General features: G+C 29.9%; 1 protein-coding gene across 5 annotated transcripts in view; it reads right to left on the bottom strand.

Moving 5' to 3' along the window:
- Nucleotides 1–15289, bottom strand: part of LOC124539311 (solute carrier family 12 member 4) — a 448925-nt gene that overhangs the window by 260145 nt on the left and 173491 nt on the right. The window lies entirely within an intron of this gene.

Genomic DNA, 15289 nt, shown 5'->3' with positions numbered 1-15289 from the left:
TAGTTATTATTTTTAAGACTGACTCTTAATATATTTATTATACTATCTACTCATTAAGTAGTTCAGTGTTCAGTTAATGAATAAGCAAAGTAAAATTTTGATAAGATTTGATTTGAACTGTTCACAAGCAACTAGAACTAAAATCCGATCCTTTGAGGTTATTTACTTTGATTCGCCAACTTCAATACACAGCCCTTCGTAATATGTTTTAGTGACTAAAGATCTTTCTAAGGCACTGGAGTTTAAATGCTGCCAACTTCCAAACAATTTCGGACTGCTGCTGAGAATTTCTTGACTGCAAAATCTTCTTATCGGTACGGGCGGGGATTTGTATCCAAAACCTTCGCTGACCAAGTTTATGTACAAATGCATAATCCCCTAGACAATTAATTGTTTATTGATAATAATATTAAAGTTAACTCATATTCATAGTTACAAAGAGAATTAATAGTTTTATAAGCACGTAAGGGTAATTTGCGTCTATAAAATATGAATATAATTTACATACATGTACACATGTTGTTAGGAACATAATTGGTAAGATTCGGAAAGATTTCACTGTTAATTTAATATAGGAAAAAGGTAATTTTATCATTATTTATCGTCCATATACATTTAATAGAACGTAATACATTTATAAGTATAAATGCCTAATTACTCATCTGGTTTATATTTTATATGGTGATAAGGCATTGTGATAGAATGGATATAGAGGAAGGGGATGACCAAATAAAGGATAGAAGGAAGATGTTGATGAGCTTTATGATAGCTCGTCTCCTAATATTGTTGTATTTGAATTTTCAGTGAGAGTCAAAGTGACGAGTGCACGAGGAACATGACATCTGAATAATAGCCTTTCAGACAGTTATTCAAGTCGGTTTTTAAATTTGATTTCTATATCTAATACTTTAAATATGCAATGGAAGCAATGATTAACATTTTCTAAACCACCAGTGATTTTGGGTATCGGTGACCACTTATCAGTTTGTTTTTTTTTTTTATTGTTTAACCGCCCGCGTAGCTTTATTACAAAAAAACAAGCAAAAAATTTGAATGTGTATTCTGACAAACTCTTTAGGAATTCTATCTTATTTTTTTGTCATTCGCCTTATTTAGATTTATCTCAGTGTTATCAACTTTAATCATATCGTCTGATTGAAAATGCGCGTGTACTAAAGTTCCGATGTATGTTCTCACAAAATTTATTTTTGTGGGAACAACTCAAATAATATACGCCACTATAATAAGATTACAATCACAACAACCTGTAAATTTCCCACTGCTGAGCTAAGGCCACCTCTCCCTTTAAGGAGAAAGTTTGGAACATATTCCACCACGGGTTAGTGGAATACACATAAAGCTTTTATATGATTATTTGTCCTGAGTTGTCAGAATAGACTTAAACTGAGCCACCGCGCAACATAATTCCTGACGCCAAAAATATTTGAACTTTGTAATTGTATTAGAATTTTAAAGACGCAAAACAGTGACATTATCAAAGTTAAGTGGCTGCGTCGTCTAATCGCGTATCCAGTTTATAATTAACGAAATGGTCCAGTACCTAATTTTATAACTCATAAGAAGGTCGGGTTGTTGGCTTTAGTAATGACTTTCCTCTCGCATGTTAATAAGGTACTCTGTTTTATTAGACTTCATGTGACTACAGATCCCTTTTGTTATGTTACATTAACTCTTGTTTACTGTTGATTATTTATTTTAACGTGAAATAAAAAATGAAAAGACTAGACTTAAGGGAAAATTAAGGGTTTAAAGATATAAACAATATTATTAAGGTCCATTAAGGGTCGAAATTTGCTATCACCAGGCAGTTTCTTATTTCAAACCATCGTCTTCTGAAAGTATGACCTTCAAAAAGTTTTTTTTAAGTGGCAACGACAAAAAAAAACAAAAAAAATCTTAATACTAAGTCCCATATTTTTTTAATTTAATCTATATTTTTTTTAATTATACCCCACGCTGGGTTCAAGCAGGTGCAATTTATTAATTAATAAAGAAAATGAGATATGCTCTTAGTAAGAAAAATCTCTTTAATTATTATTAGCTCATATATGTAAGTATGTCATGCATTAATAAAGTTTTATCGTAACACATTGATCAAAATGTCGGATTAATTGTTACAGCTGGTTATATGATCACCAGCAGAAACGATTTTTTGTCTATATAATTCGGAAACGTTAATATCTACTATACATCATTCAGTCTTCATTCGAATGTTACAATCAAAAAGTCATTTTTAAACACTAGGTAATGATTTTCGAGTATATTGCTTTGATGTACAATACAAAATTACACATTTAAATTTTATGGTTCTTTCTTTATATAGAAGTTGAGATACAGGCACCAACAGAAAGTGTCTTTGATTTATTATATATATTTTATATAAGTAATGTGATTTTAATAGCTTCGAATTGTTAAGAAAAGCATTTGTGATATGATAGAATAAATTAACAGTTTAATTTTCTAATATTTAAGAGTTTAGTTTACTAATTGTATTGTATTGATATAAAATTTGTTCTGCACAATATTGAATAAGTACTTTGTCGAGATACTCGTGGATACTCGTGGCTGTCAGTTTCACGCAGACCGGCGTAGGTTAGTATTTTTATATATTTTTCTTGATCAAAACTATTCTCTGTTCCATAAAAGCTAGCGCTAGCGACTTCCGTTCCTTAATAACATGTTTTCACATTTCATGACTTCATGAAACGGAAAAATATAAACATACTCTTACTTTGATACGAAAAATATTATTTTCATTCTTTCCGAATAATATTTCCGACCAAAGCCTACTACTAATTTTCTTTATTTATACTTGTTACAGCTTTAACAGTTCCAATAAGATGAAGGAATATCATCTTACTAGTATATCTGCAGCTGGCCAGAAATTAAAAAGGATTAACTCAATTACGTATAAACTATAACCGTTTACGGACAATTCCGCATCGATTGGACAGTCTTGTACAGATACGTTAAATGTAATTATATATAAACAAAATCTCAATGTATAATTTGAAGTATTATTAATTACTAAAATATAATAACTCATTTTTATTTAAAAGGGTTATTATATTATTTCAGTACCTTTTGTTATTGGGTATTATTTTATTTGCTTTCAAGTAGACCTTACTATTCGTGGAACTTTATAATATATTAAATGATTTCCGTTTGTTAACTTACATTGTAATATAGGGTAATGTTATAAATAGGGATTTAATTGTACTTACAAAATAACACTTCCGGATATTATAACTTACATTAATTAAAGTTAAATTACGACTTAAATACTGAATTAGAATTTCAAGAGATAACGTTTTAGTCGTTTCATAAATGTTAGATAAGTTTTGGATTTAGAGGGAATGTATTACTTTTATAAGATTTTGCTGCAAAATATCATTGGAATGTTCTTGATGCAATCAGTGGAGAACATGAAAACGCTGAGTTACCTGAGGACAAAGAAACGGTATATTAGTTGTATTGTAATGAAGAAATAAAAAAAAGCAGCCATGTCACAATTTTGGAGAAAATAAAATAAATTATTTGACCACGAAGACCTCACCAGGGCACCAAGTCAGTAATGAAAGGAAAGACAAAGAACGAAATATCAAAGCGTAAGTACATTTTAAATTCTATTGACCTGACTCTTAAGAAGTATTATTATGATATATTGCCTAGAAAAATCCGAATCATCTTTTATAAAATACCAAAATAGTACACAGCGAAATGCAAGGTCTTTTCATAACGTACACGACCGGACTTTATAGTAACCTAGCAAACTGCATTGGCAATATGGTACACTAATAATAGCAGGTCGGTTCGGTTCGGTTACAAATCATTTTCATAGTAATTTAAACTTTGATGGCTTTTTCCACTATACTTGGTAAGGCGATTTCGGAAATAATTGGAACCTCTGATGCGCGTAAGAAAAAAACAACTCAGATATAATTGTATAAATTATTTTTGTTTATTGAAACATTCTTTTATTTCCAAATAGTTTGAATTTAATAGACATCCTAATGTTCCAGACTTATTTTTTGTAATGCATCCTACGGAATGGTTCTTTGTGTGTTCCCGGCATATTGATTTATAATTATAGTTCAACAACCCTTATTCACAGTTAGATGAAACGAAATTTATAAATAATAAATAAATATGAGACAACATCACATACATTACTCTGATCCCAATGTAAGTAGCTAAAGCACTTGTGTTATGGAAAATCAGAAGTAACGACGGTACCACAAACACCCAGACTCAGGACAACATAGAAAACTAATGATAATCTACATCGACTGGGCCGGGGATCGAACCCGAGACCTCGGAGTGGTGTAACCATAAAAACAGGTGTACACACCACTCGACCACGGAGGTCGTCGTAACATGTTTCAGTCTTTGCATAAACCGAAAAAATCAATCACGTACGCTTCATAGTGTAAAGTTTAACTTGAAATTAAACTTCTCGATATTTCATGAATGTATAAAAAGTTTCATTATATTAAAATATTATATGTATGATTTTTCTGGAATAATGCTTTGTCCTTAAACACGGTGACTGATTCGGACACGAGTGCCTGGTTTATATTCATGAGCAATTGAATGCTTATCGCTGGAAGCCACGAAATTTATGTCGTTGGTCTAGCACTGGCCCTAACTACCAGGCTTGATATGGACCGTTTCGGTGCAAATTATTAAATTTAGTAGAACTCGTATCTGCATAGCGATAAATAAACGGACATTTCCTGTTGGAGTTTTATTGTGTATATGAAATTTTATTATAATATATACTCCAAATATTAAGCAATTACATTGCCTAATCTTTGGAATAAATAATTATAGGAATTGTAATCAACAACAACAACAGCCTGTAAATTCCCACTGCTGGGCTAAAGGCCTCTTCTCCCTTTGAGGAGAAGTTTGGAACATATTCCACCACGCTGTTCCAATGCGGGTTGGTGGAATACACATGTGGCAGAATTTCTATAAAATATGTCACATGAGGGTTTCCTCACGATGTTTTCCTTCACCGCTGAGCACAAGATGAATTATAAATACAAATTAAGCAGATGAATCAGCGGTGCTTGCCTGGTTTTGATCCCGCAATTATCGGTTAAGATGCACGCGTTCTAATCGTTATTATAAATATAGAATTGTTTGTTGACGGACTGTATATTTTTTATGTATAAATAAGAAATGAATTGCATGTATATTTCTCCTATCGTGCTTTTAATATTTTCCACAGAGGTTTCCGCCCTTAACGTCTTTTCTGACAGTGTGCCAACAAGTGTGGCTTTTTGCAAAAATGCTCGTCCCTCTCTAAGCTTTTACTTGCGTTGTCATATTTAAAAATATTATTATATGATATTGATATAATGACATACTTACATAAACAAATTACAAGCCAAACCTCTGATTTTCACGTGACATGCGATTTGCTAACATGTATTACGTACAAGAAACAAATTTCGACTACACTAATTAATAATACATTATATACTACAAAAGTTACATTCACAATTTCACAGATATTTTTTCACGAACACATAGAAAATGGTATAGATTAGGCATAGATTTATTATGCTGTTTATTCATCTTTACTTCTGCTAATGGTAAAGTAAAATAAAGTAACAGCCTCTAAATTTCCCACAGCTTGTCACATGCAGGTTTCCTCGCAATGTTTTCCTTCACCGCTGAGCACGATATGAATTATAAAGACAAATTAAGCACATGAATCAGCGGGGCTTGCCTGGCTTTGAACCCGCAATCATCGGTTAAGATGCACGTGTTCTAACCACTGGGCCATCTCCTGCTAATGGTCATCCATTATTAGGCTACAAATATTTTAATCGTATCAATGATTCTGACATAATTTAAAACAATACATTAAGTGCATAGGTTTTTGCAGGCGATATATTTATTGGGTTTTCACTATTAGTTACGTCAACGATTTATATTTTTATTATTCATCTTTAATTATAGCGGTTATAAATTGCACGTAATATTTATGAAACGAAAATAACATATAAGTTAACTGTAGAAGAGGCGTTTAAAGCATAAAGTCGCTAGGTGTTGCTCTTATAATTCATGTGAAAGTCTTATTTATTTATTTATTATTATTAATGATACCTACACGATATGAAATAAGAATATTTTTGAAGTTATGCTTATTTTGATACGTTGTGCAAAAAGGAGGAAACGAAGTATCTTCGTATGTATATAAGTTGTTCTTTAAATCGTAAATTAAATGTCAACTTACTGGATGAGACGAACTCACACCATATCTTATTTTACAATGTTTGCATTAAAAAAAAAAAATTTTTTAATGTTAAAAATTTTAAGTGTTTTAGAGGTGGTGAAAATAAAGGATTTATATGTTTATTTCTCATAATAATTTATATTTACATATTATTTTATATTTAATGAGTAGCTTGTACAGTTAATGGATTGTACAGATAATCATTATTCATTATGATTATACGTAGTATTTTTTTTTAATTACCAATTTTGAAATTTTGCAAAACTGGTGTTTAAAAAAAACAACTATCACTGCGTTGTCACGTCTATTTATTTTTTTTAAATAATTTATGTATTAACTAGCGATCAGCCCCGGCTTCGCACGGGTGCAGTACTGATACTTAATATACTACAATACTACAATATACTATTTGATTATTTACGACATCACATTGCAAACAACATGTATTATATACACAAACCTTTCCATTGAACCACACTATCTAAAAACCGCATCAAAATCCGTTGCGTAATTTTAAAGATTAAAGCGTACAAAAGGACATGGGGACCGAAAAATCGACTTGGTTTTATACTATGTAAAGATTAAACCCCAATCACTATATACAACAGCCAAGACTTTTTTATTAATTTATTTATAGTAAAAAAGTTGCTCTTTACCCTCTCAGCCATTTGTCAACACTACTTGAATTTGGAAGGACGTATAAGTTTTTTAGAACTGAAGAATATTCGTAGTCCTTTTATTATTTTATGACATTCTTATTATTTTTATCTTATAAAAATATGACGTCCTCTATTCGTAGTATGAGAATTAACTCCGCTATTTAATTTTGTATTAATAATATGCATCAACATTCGATATACATTTTATATTAAATTGACAATATATATAAATTTGAGAGAATTAGGGATCCAGTATTTTATGAAGCGATAAGGCTGTATTTAACGTATGAAATAGCTCTTATTTAACAATTAAAATATTTAAGGAGTTATTTTTTTTTAATTAAGGCAAAGGAACCACGGCATATCAAACCTATTTAAATATTTAATGATAATGTATATCTATATTTAAATATGTTTATTTTCCTTGTCAAGCAAGGCAGGAATCGCCTTAAAATGAAACAATACATTTAATATTGTAAATATATGAGTAACTGTTTAGAAATACGTATAGTCCACAATTTTTGAATCAAATGTATATATACCTGAGACCCGAGGAAGTTCGGGTGCAGAATTTGCGTATTTTCAGAGACTACTGTTAAATTCTAGACTCCGATCTACTTCTTAGAATTTCTCAATAGTAAACCGGAATAAATTTTTAATGGCCCGAGTTAAAGCTCGAAGCGAGGATCTTATAAACAAGCCAGTTAACCACCAAGCCAGTTCCAAATAATATTGAATATTTCATAATAGTTTTTTTTTATATAAATTGTATTATATGTTGATTACATTTAGATACTGTAAAATTTCCATCGCATTATATTATTATACAGTTGATAAAAGTAAACATAATAAAACAGTAAAGTCGTGTGGGGTTTACCTCAATAACGACTCTAAGCCGTCATATTATATTGTCTTAGATTCGAAACCAAAATACGTTGTAAATATGCGTGGGTATGTCAACATGAGAAAACAAATACGTAATTGAGAGATTTAATTAAAACAAACGATACAATTTCAAATTTCGAACGTGCTGTATTCTATAATTTGAATTAAAAGAAGAAAGGACGAAAGTTGAGTTACTGAGAGATTGGTAGTTCGTCTAAGAATTTGAATATCATACATTAAAGAATCTTTATCTTAGACCATTTGTTCGGCAGCGCATTCATTGCTTATAATTTAGTTTATATATTTTACAGTTACTGAGTCTATCTGTCAATAAAGGAGTTCGTTTGTTTGTGTGCGTTCCTATTAGAAATATTATTTTTGGATTGGCCCATTGAGAATGGCAAATATGTATTAGACTTTTATACGTATAAATAAACACTGTATTCCATAAAAATACTAATAGTTTTATATACAGTATATAATTATTTTATTATTTACTCTTGTTGGTTCACATAATTAAGATAGATAGCGTACCTTTCTCTATTTTAAAAATTATCTACTTACAAAAATGATACATTGTCATAGATACGTGAAAAACGTATCTAGATAGAACAAATACTTTTCCGATCAATTGAAAAAATATCCTAATTGGGTCATTTTTTCAATAAATTCATTGTAGTGTATTCATATGTATGTTCAAGTAACAATAGGTATTGCAAATAATACTTTGAAATAATAATTGATCAAAAAAAGTTTTTTTTTTATTTATTCGATTCAATTAGAGTTATATCTTTACCATTACATGATTACTATATTGAGTACAGTGAAGTTATTCCTAAATGAAGACAAAAAATCAATGAAGAAAAAAATAGATTTTTTTTTTATAAATAACTTGCTGATTATTTTTTCAGAATATTTTTATATTAATTTAAATAATTGTATTTAACTAACTTGACTTTGTATTTTTTTTTAATGTTGAAAAAGAGTAACTACTGACTTTCTTGCCGGTTCTTCTCAGTAGCATTTACTTTCCGAACCAGTGGTAGCTTCCCTTAATTGTAATATGACGATTCAAAAAGTGCTTGTAAAAGCCTACTTGAATAAAGTTTATTTTGATTTTGTTGATTTGATTTGACTTGTTATGCAGTGGTTGATAATTAATTGACATTCCAATGTGATCTTAAGCGGCTGGATAGATTTCGATGGGTTTATATTGTTGTTTAGGTGGGAGGTTTAGATTGGACCCGATTCCGATTGCTAGATCTGCAAATTATCAGTGAATACAATTCTTATTCAAAAGTCGGTACGCGCAGCTAGTTTTAATATATATTTTAATAATATTATTCTCACAACAATATTAATAATAATGTTTATTATGGTATTTTGCCTCTGAGTCACAGACAATCGTTAAATAAACACGAGAAATAAAGATAAACTTATATTACTAAGTTTCCAACACAGCAAAATCAAGAAATCCATACGTGAGGTAAAAATTTCTATGATAAGCTTTGATTATCGCGTGGAAAACATTACCGAATCTTACTAAATACGAGATAGTAACCTAGAAAGTCTAGATGATAAAAATATATGAGTTCAATAACTTATTTGACGGATTCCCTTTGAATAAATCCGAATCGTACTTTTATATTCATTAAACGTCATTTCTGAAGTGCATGCTAACAGCTTTTGTTTTAATAATCTATATTCATAATTTCGTAGAGATCTAGATAGATCCAATCGAAACCTATCCACAATTGTGGAACGTTATAAAATAATGGAAGAGCTGATATGGCCCAGTGGTTAGAACGCGTGCATCTTAACCGATGATAGCGGGTTTAAACCCAGGCAAGCACAACTATATATATATGTGCTTAATTTGTGTTTTTAATTCATATCGTGCTCAGTGGTGAAGGAAAACATCGTGAGGAAACCTGCATGTGTCTAATTTCATCGAAATTCTGCCACATGTGCATTCCACCAACCCTCATTGGAACAGCGTGGTGGAATATGTTTCAAACCCTCTCCTTAATGGAAGAGGAGGCCTTATCTCAGCAGAGGGAAATATACTGTCTGTTTCTTTACTTTACTTTTTTACTAAAAAATAATGATTTTTCATGTCAACACAATTCAATGGGTAGCCATGTTTGACGTTACCAGGTGCGTTCACAAATGAAAGAATGACAATTGATAGTTTTCCCTTAAATAGAAAATAAAGATGTTTGTCAATCACGACGTTTATAAAAAAATTATGTGAAAATTAAATAATAAACTGTAAGTATTTGTCTGGCGTTATTTATTTCAACCTATTTTCCCGAAAATATTATAAATTATAACTTAAATTTTAAAATGTATAGTACAAAAATTTCATAAAAAAAGTATTACCTACTCGCTGATGAACACGATTCAATGGGTGTATACGTATAGTGAATACTACTAGGCTTCTTGCCATCATCACACGCGGTCATAATTTGCAAAGTAACGAATTTGAATTCTTATTTGTAGATTGTTAAGGCATTAATGTCAATAATTCCCATGTAAAATAATAAATACAGTTTAGAAATGTGTTATTAAAAAAATTAATTACATTTCTTATTTATTTTTATATCTGTATACGATATGATCCGACAAAAAGAAATCATACGTGTAGGCGAGATACACCCACTTGATAAGTTTATAAATACAAAAATCGAAGTGTTATAAGATTATAGATATAAGAATTTAGTGTTATAGCCATTTCATAATACCTGTTCGTTTGACTAGTGTATCTAAAAATAAACAAATCCGGAGAACGTCGATCAATCAACCTAAAAATAAACGGTGCACAGACCTCTAGGTTATAAAAACCTTGTCTAAGCTGGTTGCTTAAACACAGCTAATTAAATTGTTGCTTGTAACTATCATAGATTTAGTCATTTTTAGACCAGTCATCATTTTATATAAAATATAGTATTTTTTTTTAAAACAAAATATAATAGTAAAGAATTTATTTACAAACGACATCATTCATTCATTGACAGCTTGTTTAGTTTACATGTGTTCAAAACAAGCTAACATATGTTAAAATAAATGCTTATTGTATCCGTTCTAGAACATTTGAATACCAGGTTGTCACGAGAATATATATAAAAACATAAATTTATTATGATAAAATTTATATAGTATTTATTATACAATATAATGAATATATCTTTTATTTATTTAAATACTTTATTGATCACTACAAAGTTTGTTGTACAAAAGGTGGACTTGATGCCTGAAGGCATTCTCTGCCAGTCAACCTTTAGGTCAATCAGAAAAGCATGAAGGCGGTAATTAATAAAGAATTAACAATACAAAACAATATATGAACATACTTATATAAATCTAAATTAAAAAAAAAAACAAATACATACATATCATATAAATATAATATATATAAATATAACATAATAATAACAGTGCATAACAGAAGTCATAAGAACTAGGGCCTATCTGACAATATGTGCTCACGTAGATGAGTTTTAAAAGTAAATTTAGAGGTAGCTTTTCTAATATTTCTAATATTCTCTTTTATTTGTAATAATCTGTCGATAACCGTATCTCCACAGATGTGCCGGTTCATTCAGCATACGTCGTGTGTCATTTCTATAAATTCATTAACCATCTTGAAGGTTTTGACTGCTAGAAAAATCGGTGATGATGCGATACGTTTGTACTTTGTTTTTGTCTTAATGATGTTCAACTGTTTTGAGACAAAGTGTTGATAGTATTTGATAGGAGTTGGTAATATTGGCACGTAATTAGTAAAAAGATATAAATAATTATACAGTAAAATCGTAGTCAACTTGCATTACTATTTGTGTAACGGACTTCCTACAAGCTTTGTAATGTATTCTTTGTTTTTTTTTTCATATTATAACAAATAATTGCTTGTTTCTGCTCATACTCTATGCGTTCACGCATCGTTCAACCGATTGAGTTCAAGCTTTGAATGGTCAGCACTTTCATAAGAGGTGTCGCACCGTGGTGAACAATTATTTATAAATAAAAAAAAGTAATAGCATGCCGGTTATTTCACTATTATTAATATGTCTTGAGAGATTGTATTAATTTTGAAATATTTTGAGGTTTAAGAATAGAATAAAATATAAGAATATAGTAAAATCGCTGTGTATTTTAATCGCTACAAAAGTAGGTATTCTGTAAAATATATTTTGAGAGTTGAGACTTGAACCCGTTAACTGAGCTTACATTATATTAAATAACAAATATTTTTAAGAATATATTATTTATTTCGTGCGAAAACCCTAAATATAAAATACTAGATACTTAATTTATTACACAATATTATTCAATTAAATAATACAAGATAAAACGACATCCTTAGATCATTAGTCGTAATTAATTTCAATAGTATTTAGTGAAATGTAATTGATATACTATTAAATTTTAAATACAACAATTTGAAATAAATTAATTTCTTTACAAATGTTCTAGAATTAGATATTCGATACTAAACTTGTACATTTGTATAACAAATTAGTTTCTATTCCTTGTTTTATAACTGGTTCTAGAAAAATAATATATTTTTTAGGTGTTCTTACATCTTCATACACAAAATAAATATTGGAAAGCGACATTCATTATTTTTGCTTCATCGTTAAAAATCGCATCGAAGTATTTTTTCCTTTGACATCGTTATCAGAAGTAACACTCCAAATATGATTGTACTGAATAAGTGTCTTAAGCAATATAGGCGCTTCTTATCCACGTCAGTCAACAAACTCAAACTCCTTTATTCAATATAGAAGCATTACACTTACATATTGGTAATCAAATTAAATACTACCACCGGTTCGGACAGCACCCGGAGGAGAACCGGTGAAAGAAAGACAGCGGGACGTTTTTTGTCAAATTTTTTAAACAATCTAATTAACCCCGTATCCCGCAGAGCCTATCAACTTATTAATATAATGGCTATATTACAACTCAACATTTCATATTGACCATTTAAGAATACACCAGCTTCTACACATTTTGTGATTACATTTGAACATCTGAAAGAGCATTATTTACACCGTCATAGATTATCTGAAAGGGCATTGTTCATAATAATTGACAACTTTTTAAGTAATGAAAAATCAGTAACAATAAATTTAATTACTCAAAGAGTCTCATCATATAAATTACAAAATTAATTGAAAGAGAAATATACCCACGGATCCCACACTAACTATGGCTTCAAGAAATGCTCTTTTGACTCTATACATGCTATATGTTTGAACTTTTCTAATGCGATAGTGATGTAGTTGTCGTCAGGAAACTATGTAACTATCGAATATATATAATATAATAAAATTCTATGCAGTCAAAGACTCTTGAATTATATTGTGACAAATCGTTTATAGGCTCCAAAAATATCATACTTTATACTTATGCAACAAAGTTACGTTGTTTATTTCACTTATGATCTTCTGATTATTACTTAGGTTAACAAAAATAGTTGTTATCTGAGATTTGTATAATGGATACGTTATGCCAAACCTGAACTTGAATTGGTATAAGATCCAAGGGTCAGTTTAATCATGATACATATGGATAATTATTTTTTATCGTGGTTAACAAAGATTACAGCAGCTGAAAATACCTTGCTGTGTATTTATACTACACGAGTATATTTATGTACACTTGTGTAGTATATATAAATGTTGGGAAAATATGATATTTTTATTCGTAGAGCTTCGTGCAGGCCCGTCTGGGTCTAATGCCCACTGGTAATACTTAGTTTGTGTTACGATTTGAAGGGTGAGTATGTCAGTGCAACTAGCCCAAGTTGTGAAGTTTGACGGGAGTTGACGATGAAAGGTTCGGTTAATACTTGTTTGAGGTCCAGATCAGAGCAGTTCAGAGATTAGCCGGAACAAACATAGATACAGACAGACAAAAATTGTAAAAAAGATATCGTGGTATGTGTAGGTACCGTGGATAGTATACATACTGTATATACATACAAACAGACTCTCCATTTGTATTATATGTTTAGATAGAAGATTAAATATTATGGTAAATGTTAAACATATCATCACTAACCAATAAAATTACCCGTAAAAAATATAATTAACCTTTAAAAGGTAAATATTTTCAAGCATTAACACTTACTTTATCGTGCAATACGATAATAGTGATATGGATTCAAACGCAGAAATAAAAAAAAAACTTCATAATGTTTAGCGACGTTTTATTATACCTCGTTGCCAGTGTAATAAAAACTAGTTATATTAAGTCTAGAAAATTACTGGAACGCTCTTATGATAAGTAGATGATGCACACACATTGTCAGTAGAGTTTTACTACAATAAAAGAAAACTAATATTTATATCACGAGTGTTCTGGTTTGAACCAGTATGAACCAGATGTTGAACATTAAGACTAAATATTGAACAATAAAAATTGAACATTCTAGTTCGTAAAAAATATCAAATTTAAATAAAAATCTATACATATAATAAAATTGGAATGTCTTTTTGTAATATTTAAAATAGCCCTTTTTTACTCAATGCGTATGCATTATAATTTTTGTCCGTCTATCTGTCTGTTTGTCCTAGCTAATATCTGGAACTGATGGACCGATTTTGATGGGACTTTCACTGGCAGATTACAGATATAATAAGGTGTAACTTAGGCTACAATAATTTGTTCTGTTACATTCAAACGCATACAAGGTCACGGACACAGCTAGTGTTATAAAATTAATTTCAATATTTGCATTTTGAATTTCAATGGCATTTGTAAACTTAACAATAAAATAAATCTATGAATAAATTTTCTTATTTAATACGGTGCATTTCCTTTAAAGAAGGTTGTTGTGTTATCCTTGAATTATTCAAACAAAATTTATTATTTTTGTTTGTTCCGAAATTTAAATATATACATAGATAAATAAATATACATACGGCGTACATAAGTGAAATATGTTTTAAAAATAGTTCTAATTTCGAATTTATCTTACCATCAATAAATCCAAATCATACACATTGAAGTAAACTACTTACTCAGTTCAGCTTACAAGTTAAAAATAAAACACAACGAAAACTTATTAACAAATTACAAGTTGCCAATATCGACCGCCAGTCCGCACCCAAAAAGAAAAAATAATGTCAGTTTTATTCAGTTTTGCGCGCTTTTGTTTTTGTTTTTTTATTCATTCTTGCCAATTGTAGAGATAAAGGAATCTCCTTTATAAAGATACAATGTCAAGTAAGTAGATTAAAAATTGGGTCACCTAATGAAAAATAACCCAGTACTGGCTGTCAAAAAAATATTTACCATTTATTGCAAAGTGGCTGCTTTATTAGCCTTGTAAATCAAGATGCTATGTCTCTTGCGCCTGTAGTTATATTGTTTAATGCACCTCCATATCGAGCACAGTAATAAAACGCATATTGTTTTGGTATAGTGACAAGTGACGCCTTATCACACATTCTTTCACAAGCCC

Source organism: Vanessa cardui, chromosome 1 (assembly GCF_905220365.1).
Source record: "Vanessa cardui chromosome 1, ilVanCard2.1, whole genome shotgun sequence".
Taxonomy (NCBI): Eukaryota; Metazoa; Arthropoda; class Insecta; order Lepidoptera; family Nymphalidae; genus Vanessa; species Vanessa cardui.
The sequence above is the reverse complement of the archived record's forward strand: the minus strand, read 5'-3'. Positions and strand labels throughout refer to the sequence as shown.